The sequence below is a fragment of the Pelodiscus sinensis genome, chromosome 3 (genome assembly GCF_049634645.1).
Source record: "Pelodiscus sinensis isolate JC-2024 chromosome 3, ASM4963464v1, whole genome shotgun sequence".
Lineage (NCBI taxonomy): Eukaryota > Metazoa > Chordata > Testudines > Trionychidae > Pelodiscus > Pelodiscus sinensis.
The window spans coordinates 19,100,297-19,122,935 of NC_134713.1; the positions used below are offsets into that span (position 1 = coordinate 19,100,297).

General features: G+C 47.0%; 1 long non-coding RNA gene across 3 annotated transcripts in view; it reads left to right on the plus strand.

Moving 5' to 3' along the window:
• The window catches only part of LOC112543789 (uncharacterized), a 58,177-nt gene extending 37,145 nt beyond the window's left edge, over positions 1 to 21,032 (plus strand). For 2 of the 3 annotated variants that reach the window (XR_012902489.1, XR_012902490.1), the window contains 3 exons: positions 14,891 to 15,055; positions 16,361 to 18,671; positions 18,971 to 21,032. This is a non-coding gene — a long non-coding RNA (uncharacterized LOC112543789). Of the gene's footprint in view, positions 1 to 541; positions 651 to 14,890; positions 15,056 to 16,360; positions 18,672 to 18,970 lie in introns of all 3 variants that reach the window. The other variant, XR_012902491.1, reaches the window with a different exon arrangement.
• The last annotated feature ends 1,607 nt before the right edge of the window (positions 21,033 to 22,639 follow it).

Below are 22,639 nucleotides of genomic sequence, written 5' to 3' on the forward strand. Positions count from 1 at the left end.
GTAATTGAGTCTACCACAAAATAACTGGCGGTTCATTCATTGAGCACAAAGAAAGGACAAAGTCCACAAACCTGACTTCTCTAGGCAGACAAATCCCCCAAAGTAGCCAATGATAATTTTGCTTTAGTGAGGAGCACGATGTTGGGCCTTCAAAGTAAATGTCCTCTATGAAGGACAGAGGTGTATTAGCTTGAGGACACCTTTGCATTGACAGCTATAGTAAGGCTAAGACTTATATTTTAACTCTTGAACTCTGTAGCTGGCGACTGAGATTTCTCATTTAATTTATTCTGACAGTTTGAATTTCAGGGGAGGATGCTGGACTGGAACCAACTAGTGTTGGCCAAGTAATAGCAAAAGAGTGATATTGCCTGGGTGCATTGATATGAGTTGTGCCTTTTGCCTTATCATTCTGTGTCATAAACACTTCAGTTATTTACTACTACAGAATGTACTTTCTCCCCCATAATTTGTTGCTGGCTTGCTCTTTCTTTTGAACTCTTGGATACTGATGTTCATACTTACACTGTCTTGCCTTTAGAATAGCATACAGAGAAAAAAACAGGAAGGTGTTCAAGAAGGTGTGACTGCCTGATGATGGCCTCCTCAGACAGCCATGGCAGGGCACATACCGGAGTTTCCCCTCTAAGGTAACCCCAGTAACTCCATACAAGTTTATTCTCTCATACATCAGCATTGTTTATTGCCAAAACAGGAGTCAAATACTCCCCAGCAAAAGTCCCAAACACTTCCACATGCAATGTCTACAGTTCTTAGACCCGCCCCCCCACACTCTTCCCAGTGGGCAATCCCAGCAGAGAGGCTGGTGGGAGTCCTTCCCTACCACACTTGGGTGTCTTCCATCACATCTAGGTTTCTTATTGGTTCTCTTCTTTCCCTCTTCCAAGCCAGCCAACCCAGTCTTTCCAACTGCAGGGAAACCCAACTTTTCTCAACAGGAATCCCCTACAACAGGGGTATGAAACTCCTGGCCCACAGACTATCCCCAGCCAGAGCAATTGAGCAGGCCATGGTGTGTGTGGGGGAAATGTCTATTACTAGCCCCAATCCCACCCCTTCCCACCACTGACCCCGCACTGTCCCCTCTTGGAACCCCGTCCCTGAGGCTACAGCTTCAGGGATCCCCGGGACAGATTGGGGGACCTGATATGCATAGTGGTAGTGCATGTGCTCTTCCACACACACTCCCTGTGGTGGCAGGAGCTATGGGGGAAGCAGAGCACATTGGTGATCCCTAAAGCCATATCTTGGGGATAAGGTGCCATGGGGGAGAGGGCAGAATGATGGCAGGAAGGGGTGGAGCTCGGGGGCTGGTAACTCCCACGGCCTCCTGGGCGTCTCGGGGCAGGAAGGGGAGGAGCTTGGGAACTGCTACCCGCCCCCCCCACGCCGCTGAGAGTTTCAGGCCAGATTGCACAATTGCTGCAGCCAGGGATGGTCCACAGGCTGAGAGATGGAGAACCCTTCCCTATAGCCTCTCTGCTGAGAGCATTTTGATCAAGGGAGCATCTCTCACTTTACCTGCCCCTCTTGCTATTCCCAGGGGCCAGCTGTCGGGTGTGGAGACAGCGATGAGTAAGCTTGTCCATTGCTATCCTCCCTGGCTGTTAGCTTCAGCTCTCTAGCCTGAAGCCAGCAGGTACTTCTCTATGCTGCCACTCCTCCCCATCTCTGCCCATAGATTTTGAAAAGACTTTTGATAGCATTCATAGGACTAGCCAGTGTACATTTTGTGGCTATATGGAATCCATCTCCATATAATCAACATCATCAAAAACTTCTATTTCAACTTTACATGCATTGATCGCAGTGAGCTCAGTTTTGAAGTCAAAACAGGAGTACATTGGAGTGTGTCATGTCTGTAATCTTTTTTGACACTGCCATTGCCTGGGTAATGCAGTGTACAACAGAAGACATTGCAAGAGACATTAAATGTACACCCTTCTCACCCCTTGAAGATCTTGCCTTCTCAGATGGTTTTGCTCTCCTATAACACACCCAACACCGTATACAAGAAAAAAAAAATGATTTGCAAATCAGACTGCAAATCAACCACAGTAAGACAGATATCATGACCTTTAATATTGCCTCACTGTCTCCCATATGGATAGAGGGTTACGTTTCACCAGTGTAGAAACATTCACATACTTGTGCAGCACCATCAGCCAGGGTGGGCGGAACAAGCCAGAACATCTGGAACAAAAGCAATAAAGCCAGGAACATCTTCAGGAGCTTAATACAGTCTGGAAAGCATCAAAATACAACACCAAAACCAAACCTCAGACTGATCAGAGCTGCGTAATTTCAACATGGTGCAGAATGCTGGGGAATGAGAAAGTATGATGAGTCCAAACTGTCTTCATTCCATACAACCTACCTCAGAAAAATGCTCTGTATCTTTTGGCCCAGAACAATCTTAAATCAAGATTTATTGTCACAGTGCAGGCAAGAGGCATTGCTAGAAGGCACTGGAGATGGATTGGCCAAGTGCTTCAGATGAAAACTGATTCCATCACCAGAGTAGCAAGAAGATGGATACTGGAAGCATCCAAAAACAAGGCCATCTGAGAACATGGTGAAGAGCTGTGGAAGTCGAGCTGAAAAACCTGGGGCTCAGCTGAGGAACCATTGAAAGTCTTGCAAGAAACAGACAGGCTTGGAAGAGCTTCATCACTGCCCTAAATGCCAGAGGCATAATAGGAACATGATAATGTTCATATTTGTTTGGGGAGGCGTGGGGGGTGCAGCCAGCTGTCTTGGACAAGCATAGAGAATGGAGGAGCACTGACAAGTGATGTGTGGGTGAGTATGATGGTTGGGACATTGTTGGTTCCAGGGTATGTGTAGGTGATTGCAGGTGGTGGGCTCTGCTGGTACAGAAAAAATCACAAGAAGTGGTCCCTAAATAGACTTATTTTAATTTTAACCTACAAAAAAATCCCATAGCCTCCAGGCCTCCACTGAAAGTTGCCCCACCCAATCAAAATCAGAAATGGCACTTTTGCACTCTGTCAGGACATGGGAGGGCTCCAAGCAAAACAAACAAACCCACGCCAAAAAGAAACAAGGAAACTAAAATGGGGCATGATTCAAAAAAGGTCAGGGGGGAAAACTGTGCTAAATTGTATCTTACACCCTTTTAGCAGTTCTCTAGGGCTCTCTTCTTCCTGTTTCAGACCTCCTCACTCTGTGCTGCCAGGAAAGTGTGGCATGCACAGGTGCAGATGGATGGCACCTTTAGGCCACTTTTACTCAGAGGATTCTTGTATGGGGCTGAACTGGCTCCTCTGGTGTAATTGGAGCAGTTTGCAGGGCTGCCTGCACCCCTGACTGCTTTCACCTCCCCCCAGCACTCCTGCTAACATAGGGCTTGGGAAGAGATGGGTTAGGGAAGTCTACAGATAGCAAAGGCACTGAATAGGCTAGGGGAATCATCTCCCAACCAGTTACAAGTGGCTTTTATGTCCCCTGCACATCAAGCATAGACACGGGGGGTGGGGAGACATCACTTTATCTTTTTCCTTCTCCATTAAATCTCATCTATCCTTGGGGCTTCTTTTGCTTGATTTCAGCCCACCATTTCCTCCATTTTTTTCTCCTCCTCAGGTCCCCCTGTCCCTTTTCATCCTTTCCTCAGGCCATCTCTCTAATTTTTCCAATGCATAACAATTTTCCCTCTCTAGGCTCCCACTCATCCATTCTCAGGCTATGTCTAGACTGCAAGCCTCTTTCAAAAGAGAGCGTCTAGACTGCACGCGGAATTTCGAAAAAGCAAGCCGCTTTTTCGAAAGAAAGCACCCAGTGAGTCTGGATGCTCTCTTTCTAAAAAGCCTGTTTGCTTTCAAGAACGCCTTCTTTCGAAAGAGCACTTTCGAAAGAAGGCGTTCTTCCTCATGGAATTAGGTTTACCACCGTCGAAAGAAAAGCCGCATTCTTTCGATTTAATTTCGAAAGAACGCGGCTGCAGTCTAGACGCAGGTGAAGTTTTTTCGAAAAAAGGCTACTTTTTTTCGAAAAAACCCCTGAGTCTGGACACAGCCTCAGAGTCTAAGGCAAGAAAGAACCGTTCTCATCTTTCAATCTGCCCTACTTCATAATGTAGGCCAGAGAACGTAAAGGGTTCTGTCAAGCACAAACCCAGGGCATCTGCTTGAGCACAAGCATATCTTTTAAAAAAGCCCTCTCACTCTGATGTAAAGACTTCTAGTGAGGAGGACTCCGCTGCCTCCCTTGCTAAGTTGTCCAAATAAATAATTATGCTCACTATTACCAATTGGTGCTTGCATTTTTTGTCTAATCTGTCTATCTTGAATTTCCAGCATTGGATCTTGATATGTTTTTGTCTGCGAGACTTAAGAGCCCTCTGCAATCCAACATGTTCACAGGGAGTGGCTGGAATTTTCCACCACTGATCAGCTGCATTACCTAACAGAATGCTCTGCCTTGGCCCTTCCTGAGGCTTGGGAGGGAGCACAGTAAGACTCCTACTAGCCCAGAAACAAAGATCATATTGCCTATGACTTTGCCAGTCTGAAAGGTATGGAAAAGAGAAGCAGCCTTTTCAAAATCAAGTCCATGGCAGTTACTGATCTGCTAGTTGGGACCTGGACTTCATTGCCTGAAGGACAATCAGTAGTGGAAAGAGATTTGAGAAAATTTGCAGAGAGAGGTGGTGGCTGTAAGGGGCCAGTAGGGTCATGTGGAGAGAGAAAAGCCTAGGGGTAAGAAGAGGGTCCTGTAGTGAACACTCATGGGAAGTGGGAATGAAATTGGAAGGAGACCGAGAGTGATCACCGAATAGCACAGGAACCCAAAGAGAAGCATGCACGAAAACAAGATTTGATTCCTCTGCCTTGGTGGCATATAGGACATATCTCTAGAGCCTTGCTGGATACACAAATTGTATCTGTATCCCCATCTGTATCTACAACAATAAGTCACAGATATTCTCATCCACACTTGTGGATGTGGATACCTATGCATATAAAGTGAATAGCCACAAATTTGCAGGGTTCTAGATACAAAATTAGCATCCGCATCTGCATCCATATCCACAAAAAAGAGCCATGGAGATCCACATTCACATCCATGGATGCAGGTACCCACGAATATAAAGCGAATATCTGCAGATTTGCAGGGCTCTACCTATCTCTACTAAGAGCCCTGCATATACTTACCCATCTCAGTGCCACAGCTTCAACTTTGCAGGACTGACAGGTGGGGCTTAGGTTCAGATAGGGATGGGGGAGTTTTGCACGTTTTATGTCACATGAAATACGTGAGGCCAGGCCTGCTGTCTCTAGGCACAGTAATTGCCAGATTTCACACATCATTTCAGGATAAATTGTACTCAATGATTAACCATAGAAAGAGAGCTGGGTTTTCATTGGCATTGTTATTTACTTTTAATCAAATGAGTGGCACAGCCTAATTCCTCCCCTCCCCTTGTTTTTAGCCAACTGCAACACAACTTGTCTTATCAAATGAGATCTAACAGTGCTTCCCTTTTTTAGACAGCTGGAGACTGGAATAATGTGCCAGTCAATATTGGCACCTGCTTTTGTCCTGTTTCAGAAGTAGTAACCAGGCTGGCCTACAAATGTGACTATAAAGACATTTCTAGCAGGTGACATTTACATACTTGCACATTAGGGCACACTTAATCTGTGCTTATGGTATTACTTACAGAGGTAGGTAAAATGTGTGAAGTATCACAAAGAACTGCTGTCCTAGAAACTTCCTAACCCTGTTCAGTTACTAGGACTTTTGTTATGTGGAGGAAAGGATCATGTAGCAACCTGTATCAGGTTTAATAGGAGTAAAATTATGATTATAAATGCTTTGGTCTGAAAATATAATGCACCATCACTAGATAATTTGCTGCATAAAGGAGGTATTCATGCAATGTTGATTGAAGTGGAAAACTGACCACAAAATAAACAAGATGAATTCTGACACAAATTAACCAAAGCAAGATAATTAGAAATAGAGGTTGGAAACTTGCATAGAGGGACTTACTTTAATTCTGTCCTTACTGTGGGTTACTCTTAGCTTTTAGATTGTATTTTGGTCCTGCAGCACATGTAATAAACATTGGACCAGGTAGGTGTTCTTGTTAGCTCCAGGAACAACTGTGGTAAAACTTTTGCAATGGAAAATGCCTACAATTTTGAATTCTTGTGTTTTTTTTCCATGCACAATGAGCAATGGCACACTTGTGAGTCTTAATGAGTTCGATTTTAGATATGCAATGGTGTTGTAGCTGTGCTGATCCCTGGGTATTAGAGAGACAAGGTGGGTGAAGTACTGTATTTCAGTGGCCCAACTTCTTACACAAGCTCCTCCTCGTGTAAGCTCAGCAGCTCGTCTTCTCACCAACAGAAGTTGGTCTAATAAAAGTGAGTTCTTCAACCCACCTTGTGTCTCTGATTTTTAGATTAAGATGAAGAGCAAATATAAAACTACCATGAGAGAAGTGTGTGTATGTATGTGTGTGTTCTGAGTTTCTGTATACAGACAGCAGGAATTCTGTGAACACAATAGCTGATGTGCCTACATCCCTGCAGAGTTCTTAGAAGTTTCAAAGATGCAGTCCACAGAGCCCTGGTCTACACTAAGGAGATATTTCAAAATAACGTCCCTTATTTTGAAATAACAAGCAGAGCGTCCACACTACCAAGCCCGTTATTTCAAAATCCTTTCCATGAGGAATAATGCTTGTTTTGAAATTATTTCTAAATCGCATTAGTGTGGATGCTCAGCTGTTGCTATTACAAAATAATTGGCCACCAGAGGCCTCTCTTGGCTGCACTTGTGGGCGCTCTGGCCACAACTACCAGTTCCACTGCTCCCCTTCTCCTGCGGATTTTTTAAAGCAGCAGGCTTCAGGAGAAGGGCTTGTAGCCCAAGGAGAGCCTCGCCAGCCCCATGCCACACTGCACCATCCCTCTGAGCTCCCAACGGCTGCCAGCACTTCTGTAGCACCCTCAGCTATCCCTGACCAGGGACTCAAGTGAGCACCAGTCTGGACTGATGCAGAGATTCTGGACCTCATTGAGATCTGGAGCAAGAAGACCAATCTTCAGGATCGATGCCTATGGCTGGATGGCCGCTAGCCTGGTCTAGAAGAGACACATGGACCCTTGACCAGGCCAGCACTTTCCAATGCCTGCGTGTTCCCGGGCCGTGGTTGTAGCGATGCACTGCTGGTCTGTCCGTGCCTCCTCTGGAAAGTACCCGTTGTCTAGGCAACAGATGGCCTTGCTCAAAGCACATAGCCATTGGCTGAACCAGGCCCTTCAGAGTTGGCTCAGCGATTAGGACTAGGCTTCATACACAGTGTCTCCTAGGATGACTGACCTTGTATCTTCACAGCTGGGTCAGCTGCGAGTTAGGAGTATCCCCCACCTCCCACATGTCGGCACAATTCCGTGGGATCCACTGGAGGAAGAGAACCCACAAGGACCTGCTGCAGGAGCAGGTGGCCTGCCTCCAGTCCCTCGTTTGGGAGCTTGATGACAAGTGCCAGGAGCGGGCTGCTGACCGGGAGGAGCACTGGGCTGACTGGGAGCAGTGGAAAGCCATCTGGGACCGCCTGTTGAGCCAGTATGAAGCCATGTGCTTCTCCCTCACCTTGGTGATGCAGCGCATAGCCTCGTGCATGGAGTGGGCCACCAGCCACCTCCTCGGCCAGCTGTTCAGCCTCTGCCCCACACCCAGGAGGGAAAGTCTTCCCCTTGCTTTTGCATAGGTTGTGGAAAACATAGCAAGCCACCACCATGAAGGGGATGTTTCAGTCACTGAGGTCCAGGCAGATGAGAAGACTCCTGAACCTCCTCTTCAAGTGGCCAAGTGCACATTCTGTGACCATGTGGCACCTGCTCAGTCTGGTGGGGTCCAGGCTGCCTGTGTAGGGCTTCATCAGCCAGGGGAGCAAGGGGTAGGCTGCATTGTCCAGGATGCAGATGGGCATGTCCACATCCCCAACTCTGATGGTGCGGTTGGGGGAAAAAAGTGCCGGCATGCATCTTCTGGAACAGACAGCAGTTCTGGAAGATGCAGGCATCGTGTGCTTTCCCTGACCAGGCAACCTTGATATCCATGAACAGGCCCTTCTGATCCACCACAGCCTGCAGCACCATCAAAAAGTACCCCTTCTTGTGTATATAGTCCAAGGCACAGTGGTCGGGACTAGGACAGGGATGTGAGTGCCGTCTATGCCCCCTCCCCACATTTGGGGAAGCCCATGGGGGTGGGAGGAAAAGCCATTGATGATGGTGTTGACATTGCCCAGAGTGATGAACCTCCATAGCACCATGTTGCTAGTGGCTTTGGCTACCTGCAGGAGGACGGCCCCGACTGTGGATTTCCCCACACCAAACTGGTTCCCGACGGAGCAGAAGCAGTCTGGCATGGCGAGCTTCCACAGGGCAATTGCAACACACTTCTGCAGAGGTTGGCAGGATGCCGTTGGGTGTCCTGTCAGGGGCAGAGGTGAACCATGTGCAGAGCTCCAGGAAGGTGGCCTTGTGCATGCGGAAGTTCCGGAGCCACTGCTGGTTGTCCCATCGCAGCATGACGATGCGGTCCCACTAGTCAGAACTGGTCTCCCTTTGCCAGAAGCGGCATTTGATGGTGTCCTTGGGGGTTTAGGAGCATTTGCAGCAGCAGGAGCACCAGGACCTGGGTGAAGTGGTTCTCCACTTGCTGTAGCAGCATGTGATCAGTCTGAACGAACTGCACAATGAAGCACAGCACGAGGCTCGTGAGCCTGGCACTGCTTTGCAGTAGCTCCAGCTCCATGTTATCAGTGCTGTGGCATCTGTAAGGGCAACCAGCACACATTGCGTTGGTTTGGTGTCCTACGAGGAGGTAGGCAGTGGAGGAGTAGAGTGTAAGATGTGGCTGTAGAGAGGAGAGTCCCTGAAAGCACATGTCTCAGCTTGCCTGACGAAGCAGCCACAGGAAGCGTCTGCTCTCCTGGTGCTCTACCCAGAGGGCTTCTGGGTGCTCTAAATCTGAAGCAGGATCCAATCAGTGTGGACATGCTATTTCAAAATAATTCTGAGCTATTTCAATACTCCCCAATAGTGTGGACGCACTACTTCATTTTGTTATTTTGGGAGTTATTTTGATTTTAGCCATTTTGAAATTATTTCCTAGTGTAGACATACCCAGGGGAGAATGAGACCAAACATACCATAGACATCCCTTCTCTTGGCAGACCAACACAATCTGAGTCTGCCATGCTTCAAATGAAAGATTTACTCTTTTTCTCTGGCATGTCACTGATCAGTAGGGCTAATTTTTTCTGTCTACTTACTTATATATTACAGTTATAGTATCCTTCATGTGGTAGGCATGGCTGGTTGAAATTTTTCTATCCACTTTTTTGAAGAAAATTGTGTTTCTGACAAAATTGTGAGAAGTGTTTTTCTATTAAAATTGCATTTTTTATTTGAAAACCAAAACCTTGTAGCTGAAAACTGAACAGTTTTGTGTGTCAGAGGGTTTTGTTTTGTTTTGTTTTTTTGGGGGGGGGGGGGGCAAATACTTTAAATATTCTAAGTGGGAAGAAAGGGAAGAGAGAATTTGTTGTTGTGCTAAGTATCGTGCAGGCAGGTAAAAAATAATTATGGATCCAAAAGGCTTACAAGATAAATTTGTAAATTTTAGAGAAAGTGACACTGTAGTTTAGAAATTATGAATGTTTAAATGTAGCAGCTTCAGATATGAGCCTTAGATTATTCCTGTGTGGGGGGTGGGGCTCTTTTTTTGGAGTTTGTGTAGGGAAATGCATCTGTTTGGGGCGACTTACTTAAGGATGCCCAATTTCATTTGGAAAACCATCTGAGCATATAAGATCAACAAGTATCACCTCCAGTTCAAAGAACTTATGCTTTTTTTTTTCTTCTGAAGCCAGTGGAGACTGCAAGCTCCACAGGTTGAATATTTCCATATCAAGAAATGTGCCAAGTCAGCTATGGATAGCTAAATTACAAATAGCTCTGTTAGGGCTAATGGGCCTTTTAATATAAACATGTACAGGAAAATTTATAACTTCTACCAACTGGAACTTATAAGTGCCCCAAGAAAAATAACTTCATAATTTTATTTTGATTAAAAACGATTACAATTGAAATGCAAGAAATCCTATAATTAATTAGTGGAATACCTAGCCTGGAATTTCAACTCGGAAGTTAGAAAATTCCCAAAGCACAGATTGATGCTGACACATTAATTCTGCTGCTTATACATGCATAACGTTTTCTGTTTTTGTTTTCCTCTGTGAAATGTAAGCATTATTAATTTATAATAAAAATACAAGATATATACCACAGCCAAAACAATACTTTAAAAAAACAACTTGATAATGATGATAATGGCAGATGCATTCATAGATTTTTAGGGCCAAAAGGAGCTACTCAGGTCTGCTAACCTCCTGCATAATACAATTCTACCTATTATTCTGTAGTTGAGAGAATTCTTCTACTCAATAGGTCTATCTACACTACAGGACAAAGTTAAATTAAGATATGCAACTTCAGCTAAACTAATTGTGTGGCAGCTTCAATCTTCCTCTGTAGTGTAGATGTACCCTAAGTGGTTGCTCTAAAGCCCAGTGACTTGTAATTGAATTAATAGAGCATCTCTTTCTTAGTGTATGTCCAAACAGTGCCGCATAGCTTGAAATAAGCTATGCAAATTCCGTAGCTTATTATCTGCACAGTGCCAAATTTCAAAATAGACTACTATTCTGACTAGTCCCTTAATCCTCATGGAACAAGATTTCCTGGGACATCTGAATAGCAAGCCCATTATTTCAAATATATTTAGAAATAATGGTCTTGTGGCTAAGATGTGGAAAACGCTATTTCAGGATACTGGACTTATCTTGAAATAGCACCACTGTCTGGACGTACCCTTAGAAAGATATCCTATCTCTGTTTAAAAACTTTGAGTAATGATGAATTTATCACTTTCCTTTGAAATCTGGTCAAATTATTAATTTCTCTCTCTCTCACTAGTGTTTTTATTTCCAGTCTTGGACTTTCAGCCAAGATAGTTCACTGTCATCAGCCATGTTGTAATTTCTTTATACACTATGATTGTTGCCTATGACTAAATACACTGAACTGCTTAAATTTCTCATTGCGAGGTGTGGTTTTTTCAGTCTCTTCCCAGTTACTAACATCCATTGTAAAGCTTACGCACTAGTGATAGACATGTTATTGCAGTAGTGATTTCACCAATGTCTGCCGAAACTGAATATCACGTTTAAACAGTCTTTCCGAAATAAGTGACCTAAATGACCCTGGTTCAGTTAGAACAATATTGAACTCTTACTTTCATTCTGCACTATGAGTTTCAGATGAGCCATATAGGATAAATGTGAAGGAAAGCTAATGGTCATGTGTGACAGGGTGCAAAAGCCCTGTGCTGGATAGGTAGATGTTAGAGTTACTTTGAATTCAAACAGCCCCATCCCACCATACCTGCAAAGCCTGTATCTGCTGGAGGAGGAGCTTAAAAAGAGAACAGAACAGTCTATTACAGGCCCATCAACAGCAATTCTGGGCCCTGAGGCAGAATAGTCAATGGGCCCTCATGTGCGCACCCTGCACCTCTGTGGAAGCTGTCTGCCTGACATTTGGGCTGTGCTGTGACTTTACTGGCTGTTGCCAAGCAAGCTGCAGTGCTAGGCATGCTCTTCTGACACAGATAGGGCTTCCACATGCTAGCCTGGTAAGATTACTAATGATCTAAGTGCACAAACCCAAAGACCCCAGCCTTACCTCTGCCCTAGGGCCAAGTCCCTGTCCCAGTGTTCAGAAAAAATAGCAAATAGGGTTGCCAGGTGTCCGGTATTCACCCGGACAGTCCAGTATTTTTGCCTCCTGTCCGGTAAAAAAAATTCAGAGAATACCTGACACCTGAGATGTCTGGTATTCTCTGAATTTTTCCCCAGCCAGGAGGAGAAAATGCTGGGCACCTGGCAACCCTACAAACACTCAGTGCCTGGCCTCCTCCCTCCCACCCCTGAGCCCTCCCTGACCCCCAACAGTCCCAGCCTCCTGACCCCAGCCCCCATGCTTATCTGGTTCCCCAAGGCTGCTGGCACAAAATGGCTGCCCGCCAAAAGATCTAGGGTCTTAGTGCTCAATCGCTCCCCTGTTCCTATCCCTGCACTCACTCTTAAAGGGTGTTCGGTATTTTTGTTTCAACCATCTGGCAACCCTAATAGCAAATAGGGCAGGTGATCTGCTTGGCTTAACAGAGAACTCTTTGGTGAGTTTAAACGCAAAAAGGAAGCTTACAAGAAGTGGAAACTTGGACAGATGACTAATGACTAGGGAAGAGTATAAAAACATTGCTCAAGCAGTCAGGGGTGTAACCAGGAAGGCCAAAGCACACCTGGAGTTGCAGCTGGCAAGCAATGTGAAGGGTTTCTACAGGTCTGTTTGCAACAAGAAGGGGTCAGGAAAAGTGTGTGACTTACTGAATGGGGAAATCAACCTAATGACAGATGATGTGGAAAAAGTTGAGCTACTCAATGCTTTCTTCTGCCTTGATCTTTGCACAATCAGTTCTAAAACTACTGCACTGAGCAGCCCTCGGTAGTGAAAGGACAGGTTAAAGACTAGTTAGAAAAGCTGGACATGCACAAGTCCATAGGGCTGGATCTAATGCATCCAAGGGTGCTGAGAGAGTTGGCTGATGTGATGGGAGAGCTATTTTGAAAACTTTTGGCAACTAGGAGAGGTCTAGATGACTGGAAAAAGACAAATCTGATGCTCATCTTCAAAAAGGGAAAGGAGGAGAATTCAGGGAATTATAGACCAGTCAGTCTCCCCTCAGTCCCAGGAAAAATCATGGAGCAGGTCACCAAGGAGTCAGTTTTGAAACACTTGGAGGAGAGGAAGGTGATCAGGAACATCCAACATGGATTCACCAAAGGCAAGTCATGCCTGGCCAAACTAATTGCCCTCTATGATGAAATAACTGGCTCCATGAATATGAGGAAAGCTGTGGACATGATCTACCTTGTCTTTAGCAAAGCTTTTGATATGGTCTCCCATAGTATTCATGCCAGCAAGTTATAGAAGTATGGCCTGGATAAATGGACTGCAAGGTGGACAGAAAGCTGGCTTGATCATCAGGCTCAATGGGTAGCAATCAACAGCCAGTATCAAGCAAAGTACTCAAAAAGCCAGTCCAGAGGCTAGTTTTGATCAGTGTCTTCATTAAGTGACACTAAGCAGGGGGGAGAGGTGGATGAACTGGAGGGTAGAGATAGGGTCTGGAGAACTGGGCTAAAAGAAATCTAATGGGGTTCAAAAATGACAAGGGAGAGTCCTACATTTGGGATGGAAGAATTCCAAGCACTGCTACAGGCTGGGGACTGACTGGCTAGGCAGCAGTTGTGCAAAAAAGACCTGGGGATTATAGTAGATGAGAAGCTGGATATGTGTCAATAGAGTGCTATTGTTGCCAAGAAGGCTAACTACCTGAAGGGGTGGGAGTCCAAAGAGGATGGAGCCAAGCTATTCTCTGTGATGGCAGATGATAGAGCAAGGAGCAATGGTCTCAAGTTGCAGTGTGGGAGGTCTAGGTTGTATATTAGGAAAAACTATTTCACTAGGAAGGTCGTGAATCACTGGAAAGGGTTGCCTAGGAAGGAGGTGGAATCTCCATCCTTGGAGATTTTTAAGGAGAGACTTGACAAAAATCTGGCTGGAATGATTAAGCAGGGGGCTGGAGTAGATTGTCTACTGAGGTCTCTTTCAATCCTAATCTTCTATAAGGCCGAGTCCTACACCTCCAAGATTCCCCCGACTCACTCCATCACCACTCCCTCCATTGCTTGATTTTCCCCTCTCCACTCACTTTCACCTGGCTGGGGAAGGACTTGGGATACAGAAGGGGATGCAGACTCTTGGAGGGAGTTTGGGTGTGGAGAGGGCTCTGGGCTGAGCCTGGGGCAGGCGGGTTTGTGTGCAGGATGTGGACAGGGGCTTGGAGTGAAAGTGGCAGTCAGGGAGCTGTACTTGCCTCAGGCAGATCACAAAAGCGACCAGCACACTCCTGTGGCAGGAGCTTCTAGACAGGGGTAGGGGGAGGGGAGTCAGGAGGTCTCCATATGTGAGCATCACCCTTGCAGCTCCCAGTGACTGCAGTTCTTGGCCAATGGTTGCTGCAGAGTTAGTACTCAGGGCAGAAGCTGTATGCAAAGACCTGGCCTCAGGGAAGGGGGTTGACTGCTTCTGGGAGTGACATGGAGTGAGGGTGAGCAGGAAGCCTGCCTTAGCCTGTTACACTGCTGGCGATGGCAGTCAGGGCACCCAAGCCCTTTTACATTGGGCAGGCCCCTGCCAATCCCCTCCCCATCCCATGCCCCTGTCTTAGGGTCTGGTCTCGTATTAGGCTGTCAGTGGAGGTGAATAGACTTATACGCTCTCAGACAGAGAAAGTCCAGCTCCCTGGGGTCTCTGTTATTGGGACTCTACTAGAAACAAGGACTGTGGACAATGAGAAAGTCTGAGTCTTAGCCTGTATTTATTTTGTTTAATGTTGCCACTTTGCCCTCTGATAGAAGGGGACTGGTAGGAAGCAATCCAGGGAAGCAGCAGTACAGCACCTTTTGAAGAATGGTCTTTTGCTGCCTACCATGGGGTTCTGGATTGGAACCCAGTGGACAGGGTGGACCTGAGTTCCCTTGCCAATTCCAACACAGGGCAGGAGATGGAAAAAGTACCCATATAATGGGGAAATCTAGACAAGAAAAGGCCCAGAAGCCATGAGAGTTAAAATCTGAGACCTCATCCTAACGGAGGGCCTCCTGCCTGATTATAATGCTATTCTTTTCTAGGCTCCTTATTTACCCTTGGAAGGGGTGAACATGAAAACATGATCTGGCTGGATGGTTAAGTCATGAGAGGGTGCGGACCATCGCACAGCTAGAATGACTGTTGACAGGGTTGCCAGGAAAGAAGAGAGCCTACTATGCCCACACCCATCCCCACAGGCACCTGTGGTGAGTGAACTCCTTCACATCATGAAATAATTTAAAAAATAAAAACCCAAATGAAAAACTGTGATGATTACTTACAATGAAGGGTAATTATTGATAGACTTTGGAAATATTTGAAGGGAATCGGATCAGTCCCAAGATTATGATCAGGATCACCTGAAAAAAACAAAGACAGACATTGTTGAGATGATTGTTGAATATTAGGAACAAAACAAACTAAGTGGGGTAGTTTCCCAAGCTGAGTTCTCTTTCCATAAGATCATGGTTCTTTCTTGGAAAACTCTTTTGAAATGCAATTAGGGGTGGGTTATAACATTGTAATTAACTCATGTCATCACTGTTTATAACATGAAATTATTTTTAAATGGCTACTCCTGCTTTTCTGCCTCTGTACTAGTCCTGGGAAGTGATTGATGTGGCAGTTTCCCGTGATCACCAGCCTATTGTTGCCGTGTCAATCTTCTGGCTATATAAATCACTGTAGTTAATGAAGGTCACTTCATGGCAGAATTCACTTCATCCAGCAAAAGTAAATAAAGCATCTCACTACTCTCCCAATGAGTAGAGGTGCTTACATTGGAGCAGAACTGAGCGTGTAAATATACACTGCCTTGAAAATAATGGGAATAGCCAACTGGACTGCATCCATGTGAATGCATCAGAAAGAAATGGTAACATTCCATTGTTTCACTTGTGCCTGGGTCTTTAATGATTGCCTGATATGCTGAGGGGAAAAGTAATCACAATATACAGTTATTAGGAACAACTTCACATGTGGAGAGCAATTATAGGATGGAATAACATTGGCTTAATGGTAATAGGCCACAGCCAAGAGGTCTGATTAGCAGTGAGCTAATGGGCAAAGTCCTATCTAGATGAGAAATAGAACCAGCATTTCAGCCTGGCCTCCATATTTGTCAAAAATACAAACAATTTTATTCACAGGTGCCCCCATATTTTGTGCAATGATTTAGGTCACTTAGATGCCCAAGCCTCTGGTTGCACCTGCACATAGACCTCTCTAGTAACTTAAATTCCAAGTACAAATAAAAGAGGGTGCAAATCTGTGCCTATAATTATTTTCACTCACAAAACTGGAGGTCTGTCTCTGAAAGTCTGTCCTGTAAAGTTTAAGAAACTAGTTGCTTTTCCATACAGATGATTTAGGTTTCCCTAGTACAAATAATATATAACCTCTCCTCTGCCATCATCATATGGCATAGTATGTCAACCGTTACAACTCCAGATTGAGAAAGTGTAATGTGTTCCCCATTGCATGTTTCTGATTTGGCTTATGTTCCTTCTCAGCCTCCAGAGGTCCAGAATTCTACAGCAAAATGACTCTCACTCTGGAAAATAGGACTACAGCATTGGCATCCTCCAGTATCCTTAAGTGCCTGGCTTTTCACCTCTGAAACCAATTCAAAATGTTTCAGAGCACTTCATGGACTTATTCCAACCCACATCTCTGACTTCATATCCTCCCATTCCTGCATGTTTTATATTTCATTTTGGCTCTTCTCCTTGCTCTTCTCATGACTTTTGTTAGGGCGACACAAGTAAGAGAGCTATCTGACAGAATGGACATTACTTATATAAAATGTGGAGGACAGTTGAAACATTTTGTGCCATGTTTATACTAGTATTTCTGAATATGTCATTCTGTGAGCTTACATTCCAGAACTCAGAATGAGGCCATGGGCATACTCAATGTTGTTGCAAAGCCAGTTTCACCTGTACAGTTTCCAGACTTCACAGTAACAATGTGGTATATTATTTTTGTCTCGTCCAAAGTAGCAAGTTTCAGTTTTACATTTGCTATAATGAACAATTTAAATACACTTTTTCCTTTAAAATATATTCTTCAAGCTTGGCTTGCTCCTTAGATCTCTGTGACAGCTGACAAACGGAGACAGTTTAAAGAAAATGACTTGTTTTTTTCTAGTTAGGGTTTCATAGAATATGTGACTGAAACTCATGGAGAAAGTATTTAGTGAGGGGGATTTTTATTTGAATTTCTGGACTATGCTCTAGCACAGAAAATGATAGCTGAAGCAGTTTGTTTCAGAAGGCTATGAATAACTGAAAAGGGCTGTAACGAATGGTGATATTCATCTTTAACTATAGGTTTTTTTGTGTAATGTCAATGTATATACTATCTGTCTGCACGTCTAGCGACATAACAGACTCCAGCACTGTAAACAAGATTGCACAGTCAAACTAATTCTTTTGGAAATATAGCACTTAGCATTCAGATGCCATAAAGCTATTGTGTGAACAGCTTACACTATATACTGTACTTCGTGTCAATTTGAGAGAGAGCTTGTACACGTTGAACCTCTGTAGTCTGGAACCCTTGGGACCTCACCTGTGCTGAACTAGAGAATATGCCAAACCATGGGAGGTCAATGTTGTGTAGCAGCATTTCCCACACTTCCACTGCTTATTGGGCTCTTAGAAGACATTTAGGGGTAAATTAGAGCTAAATTAACAGCACAGAACACGAGAGCCAGGACTGCCAATCTTTATGGGACCATGGGAAACTTGGCCACGTCCATGATAAGTGGACATCTGACTAACTAAAATCATGCTGGACCACAGCTGTTGTTGGATCAGAGAGTGGTGGACTAGAGAGGTTCACCCTGTAATACACTCACATTGCTTCATGGTCTAGGGTCAGTTTTTGAAGGGATCTCATTTGACACGAGGACATTTTATGATCTAGACTCTGTTTAAGGCATCATGAAAGCCTTTATTCCCTTTCTCCACATCTAGACTTCAGGCTGCTTTCGGAAGAAGCTTTTTTTCGGAAGAGATCTTCCGAAAAAACCTCTTCCTAAAGAGAGCATCCGCACACACAAGCGCATCGAAAAAGCGATCTGCTTTTCCAAAAGAGCATCCAGGCTGATTGGATGATCTCTTGTATAAGAGGCCACCCGGAACCACTTCAGCCAGGGCTTTAGGTCACCAGTTGCTTCCGAGTGCTGGTGCCAGAGCCTTGCAGAGATACGCACTTAAAGGGACCCCCTTGAACAGCCATTTCTCTGCTTCTGCTGCATGCTTGCTACCTCTTCAAGGGACAGCAAAGCTCTTGTAGTGCATACTGTGGTTGCCCTGCTTTTTTGGATGCCACATTTCTCTTGGTGCAATGGAGCCGGAGCTGCTCCTGGACATGTGATGGCTCCACACAACCATGATGCAATTTTTGCAGCACTGTGTGCCAGCTGCCTTCCTGGTCCTGACCGTGCTTGACCCTGAGCTCATTCTGGGGATGCTCTCCCTAGGTGTGGGAGCTACACTCTGGCAACCGCACCCCACAGTGGAGAGGTGTTTCTGGAGGCTCAACAGCAGTTCAGACTGGTGGGACCTGGCTGGTTGTGGAGCGGTGGGATGACCAGCAGTGGCTCCAAAACTTCCGCATGCAGAAGGCCACCTTTTTGGAGCTGTGTGCCTGGCTCGCCCCTGCCCTCCGGAGACATGACCCACCGGTGGCCCGCCATTCCCCCTGGAGAAGAGGGTCACAATCGCCATCTGGAAACTTGCCACCCCAGACAGCTACCAGTCGGTGGGCAACCAGTTTGGCGTGGGAAAGTCCACCTTTGGGGCCCTTCTCTTGGAGGTAAGGCACCCCGGGGCTGCAGTCCCTGCAGGGGGGAGGGAAGTCCTGAAAAGGGGAACCCTAGGGAAAGGAGGGTTGGAGGCTGTGGGGGGGGGGTGGAGTGGGGCATGGGAGAGAAGCCCCATCCCTATCCCTGGGGGTGGTGCAATCCCGCCCTCACACAGTCCTGTTACTGGCGTTTGTGTGTGGCTCCTGGGGTGTTTGGGGGAGGAGGGGGAGGGCGGGCACCTCCAAAGGGCTCAGGCACTCCCTTTCTCATTCTCTGTTTGTTTTGTGTGTGTGTTTGTCTCCTTCTGCAGGTTGTGAGAACCGGGCCAGGTTCCAGATCGAGTGTGCCTTTCGGTGCCTCAAGGTACAGTTCAGTGTCTGCTGACTCGCCTCAGTTGTAGGGGAGCACAACATCCCCGAGGGGATCACGGCATGTTATGTCCTCCACAACATTGTGGAGAGGAAGGGGGAGGCCTTCCTCCCAGGGTGAGGAGCAGACAACAGCCTCAAGGAGTGAGCCTTTGAGCTGCGGAGAGCTGCTGTCCACCAGGCCCATGAGGCCAGGGTGCACATCCGGGAGGCTCTGAGGGAAAGGTTCTCTCCAGAACCCCAATAACTCTCCCCAGGGCCTCCCCAACAGGGACCTCTGGCTTGCTGCCCCATCCCTTTCCCAACACAACCCCTCCCTTTACCCCTTCCCTGACCTCTCAGTAAAAACACCTGTTTGGTTTCCAACAAAATGAAGTCTGTATTTATCTTACATTAAAAAAAGGTGAACGGGGGGAGGAGTCTTGGAGTGGTGTGGGGAGCGGCTAGATGTGCCACCTTGGGTGCAGGGGCCTCGTTGGGGTTGGGTGGGTCCGGGACCACAGAAAGATGGACAGGAGGGGGGGCTGGAGCTGTGTGGACAGGAGGGGGGGCACCCTATGTGTGTGACAAACTGGGAGCAGTCACCTGAAGATCCCTCCCCAATGTCAGAGGAGGCCTGGAAGACATCCTGGCTGACAGGCACCAGCTCCAGGGACAGGGTGATGGTGTCCATCTCCTCCTCCTGCTGGCCTTGGTCATTTTCCTCCTCTGCCGTGACCTCCAGCTGGGCGACGTCGGGGGTCTCGAGGCCAGAATCCACGATGACAGGTTGGGAAGATGTTTCTCCACCTCCCAGGATCTGGTGGAGCTCCTGGTAATAGGAGTAATAGGTTGGGTCCTGCCCCTGAGTGCAAGCTGCGCTCTCTGGCCCTGATGTATCCCTAGCGGAGCTCCTTTATCTTACTCCAGACCTGTTCCAAGGTTTGGGGTGGGTGTCCGTGCTCCGCCAGGTACTCCTCCATGTGCTCAAAGATGTCCGCCTTGCGGCGTTTGGAGCGGAGGTCCTGCAATGTCTCCTCCCCACCCCACAGCTCGAGGAGGGACAGGATCTCCACTCTGGACCAGGAGGGTGCCTCCTTCTTGGTTCCCCTTGGTGGGTCCTAGGACCTCTGGGGCTGCTCCCTGCAAGGGCCAGAAGGGTCGCGGGGGGCTTGTGGCTCCACCATGGGTGGCAAGGCTTGTGGCAGGGGGAGCTGCGCAGTCAGGGTGCTGCTCTCAGGCTGGCTTCATGCCACAAGGTTTGTCTGGGTTGCCTGCAGCTTTAAGAGCTGGCAGGAGACAGGAATGATACATTTATGATTAGTATGGATGGAGCGTCCACCAGGACACCTGTGTTATTTCCTGGAGGCCTCTTCTTTCGAAAGAAAATCCTCCTCTCCATCCACACACGTTTTTCCAAAAGAACTCTTTCAGAAAAAGGCTTCTTCCTCGTAGAAAGAGGAAAAACCCCTCTGTTCTTTCGATTTACTTTCGAAAGAACATGATTGCAGTGTGGATGTAACACAGGTTTTGGCAGAAAAACTGCTATTTTTCCAACAAAACTCTGTAGTGTAGACAAGCCCTGAGACTAGAATAGATCCCCCAAAAGAGGGTTTCTATCCTGACAAGACTATGAGTGATAGTTTGATCCAGTTGAAGTCAATTGCAGAATTCCCCTGGACTTCAGTGGGGATAGGATTGCACCTTAGACTGTGTTGCCTTGACTCAAAAGGAAATTTAAGTCTGAGCCAAATCTTCTTGTAGTCAATAGAAAGACGCTTTGGAAAGTGGGCTTTGGACTGGCGATGAGTGAGGCTGTTCAGTCTACTGCAACCTGAGGCTATTCAGTCCCCTCCAGCATTTACAGGAATATTGCATTCATACTTTTCTTTCTTTGAAATATAAGTCTGCTCCGAATCAGCAAAAGTTCTACATTTCTTTTCATGAAGTATTTAGATGTGTTGGCAACCTCTTTTATTCATGTCCCTTCTATATTACTATTTTGAATTGTGTGGTTGTGACGGACCGGGCCGTGTCTGGGCACAGCTGAGGGCATCCGCTCAGGGCGAACTGCTCGAATCCGGGGCTTCTTACAGCCCCCGACTGGTGACCTTTCCACACAGGCCACAAACCAGTCCCACAGAGCGCTTCAGCAACCTGCTTGAAGCCTCCCGAGCAAAACCCCTCTGACACCCCAGCAATATCCGTGCCCCAGATGGCCCCGGGCCTATACACAGGTGGGGGGTCCTAGCACCCAATCCCACCTACCCCGAACAAGTTCTGTCCGGTTCCAAGAAACCAGCCACAGATCCCTGATCAATTTACCCTCTGGACCTTACCCACAAATCACGCTGGGCCAATCCTTTAGAATCTATATCTAAAGGTTTATTATTACAGGAAAGAAAAGCATGAGAGTAAGGTTATTAAAGTACAGTACGTTACATGCACCGAATCTCCCAGTTCTCGATGCAGGCTCTAGCAGAGATGTTACAGCTGCTGGTTTAAAAGTTCTTATTGCACATCCTACGATCAGGATGGGTTCACAGGTCTTCCGGGCTCTTCAGTCCCTGCAGTGCTGCCTCTGGGATGAAGTGCTGAGCTGAGAACAAAATGGCATCGACCGCATGGCCTCTTTATACCTCCTTCCTGGCCTCTTCTGGTATGCAGCAAGTCACCTGGTCAGAGGCCAATCTCTATGTTCCCTGCTGGCTGCCCTCAGGTGACAAACTCCATTCTTTGGGTGTGTCCATAGCCCATTGAGAGCCATTGTCCCACAGGGCTTCGCTACTCAGCCTGTCCATAGCCATGCTTACTGTGACAGGGCGCCTGCCCTGCACTGGGCCTTTAAGCCCAAGGCTCAGGCCCCGAGCCTGAGGGAAGCTGGAAGACCAGCTGAGATGGTTAGGCTAATGAGCCCAGCTGCCAGCTATAAAAGGAGAGGCCCAGTTGCTGGAGAAGGAAGGCCAGGGCTGACTGCAGAGGCAGCAAGAGCTCCTGGGAGGGATACAGCTGCAGGAGGGGGACTGGAGAGGGAAGCTCTCCCTCAGCAGTTGCCGGGGACTCCAGGAGAGGCCTGGAGGAAAGCAGAGGCGAGTTGGTGTCACCTGGAGACTACCTGCCGAGGGGACGCCGGCCTGGAGATCGCAGCCAGCTGGGCAAGGCCAGGTAGGAAGTGGCCCAGGGCAGGAGCGGGAGGCGCCCCTCTTGGCCCGAGAGACTTGGTGGGCTTTGGCTAGCTAACCCCACCGAGGGAGTGACCCTATACCGGGTTGCTCACAGGGCCCTGGGCCGGGACCCGGTGGAGTAGGGTGGGCCCGGGTCCCCCTACCGGGGGGGGGTGCCCAGCTACGACGAGACTCTGTTGGTAGACTCGGCCTGTTAAAGGGCCAGTATAAACTGCTGTTAAGCCGATGATGAGCAACCCATACAGACTGTAACTCGCCCTGAGATGGGCCATGTGAAGACAGTCAGGGGGCACTGAGGCTACTGGGGGGCGTGTGCCCCATGACACTTACCCACATTCAGAGAAATATTCAGCTTCCACACAGATTACAGATTCCTACCTACACACACAGACATTATACACTCACATAAATAGCGTACATAAGATCAACAAACAATAAGCTCCCATT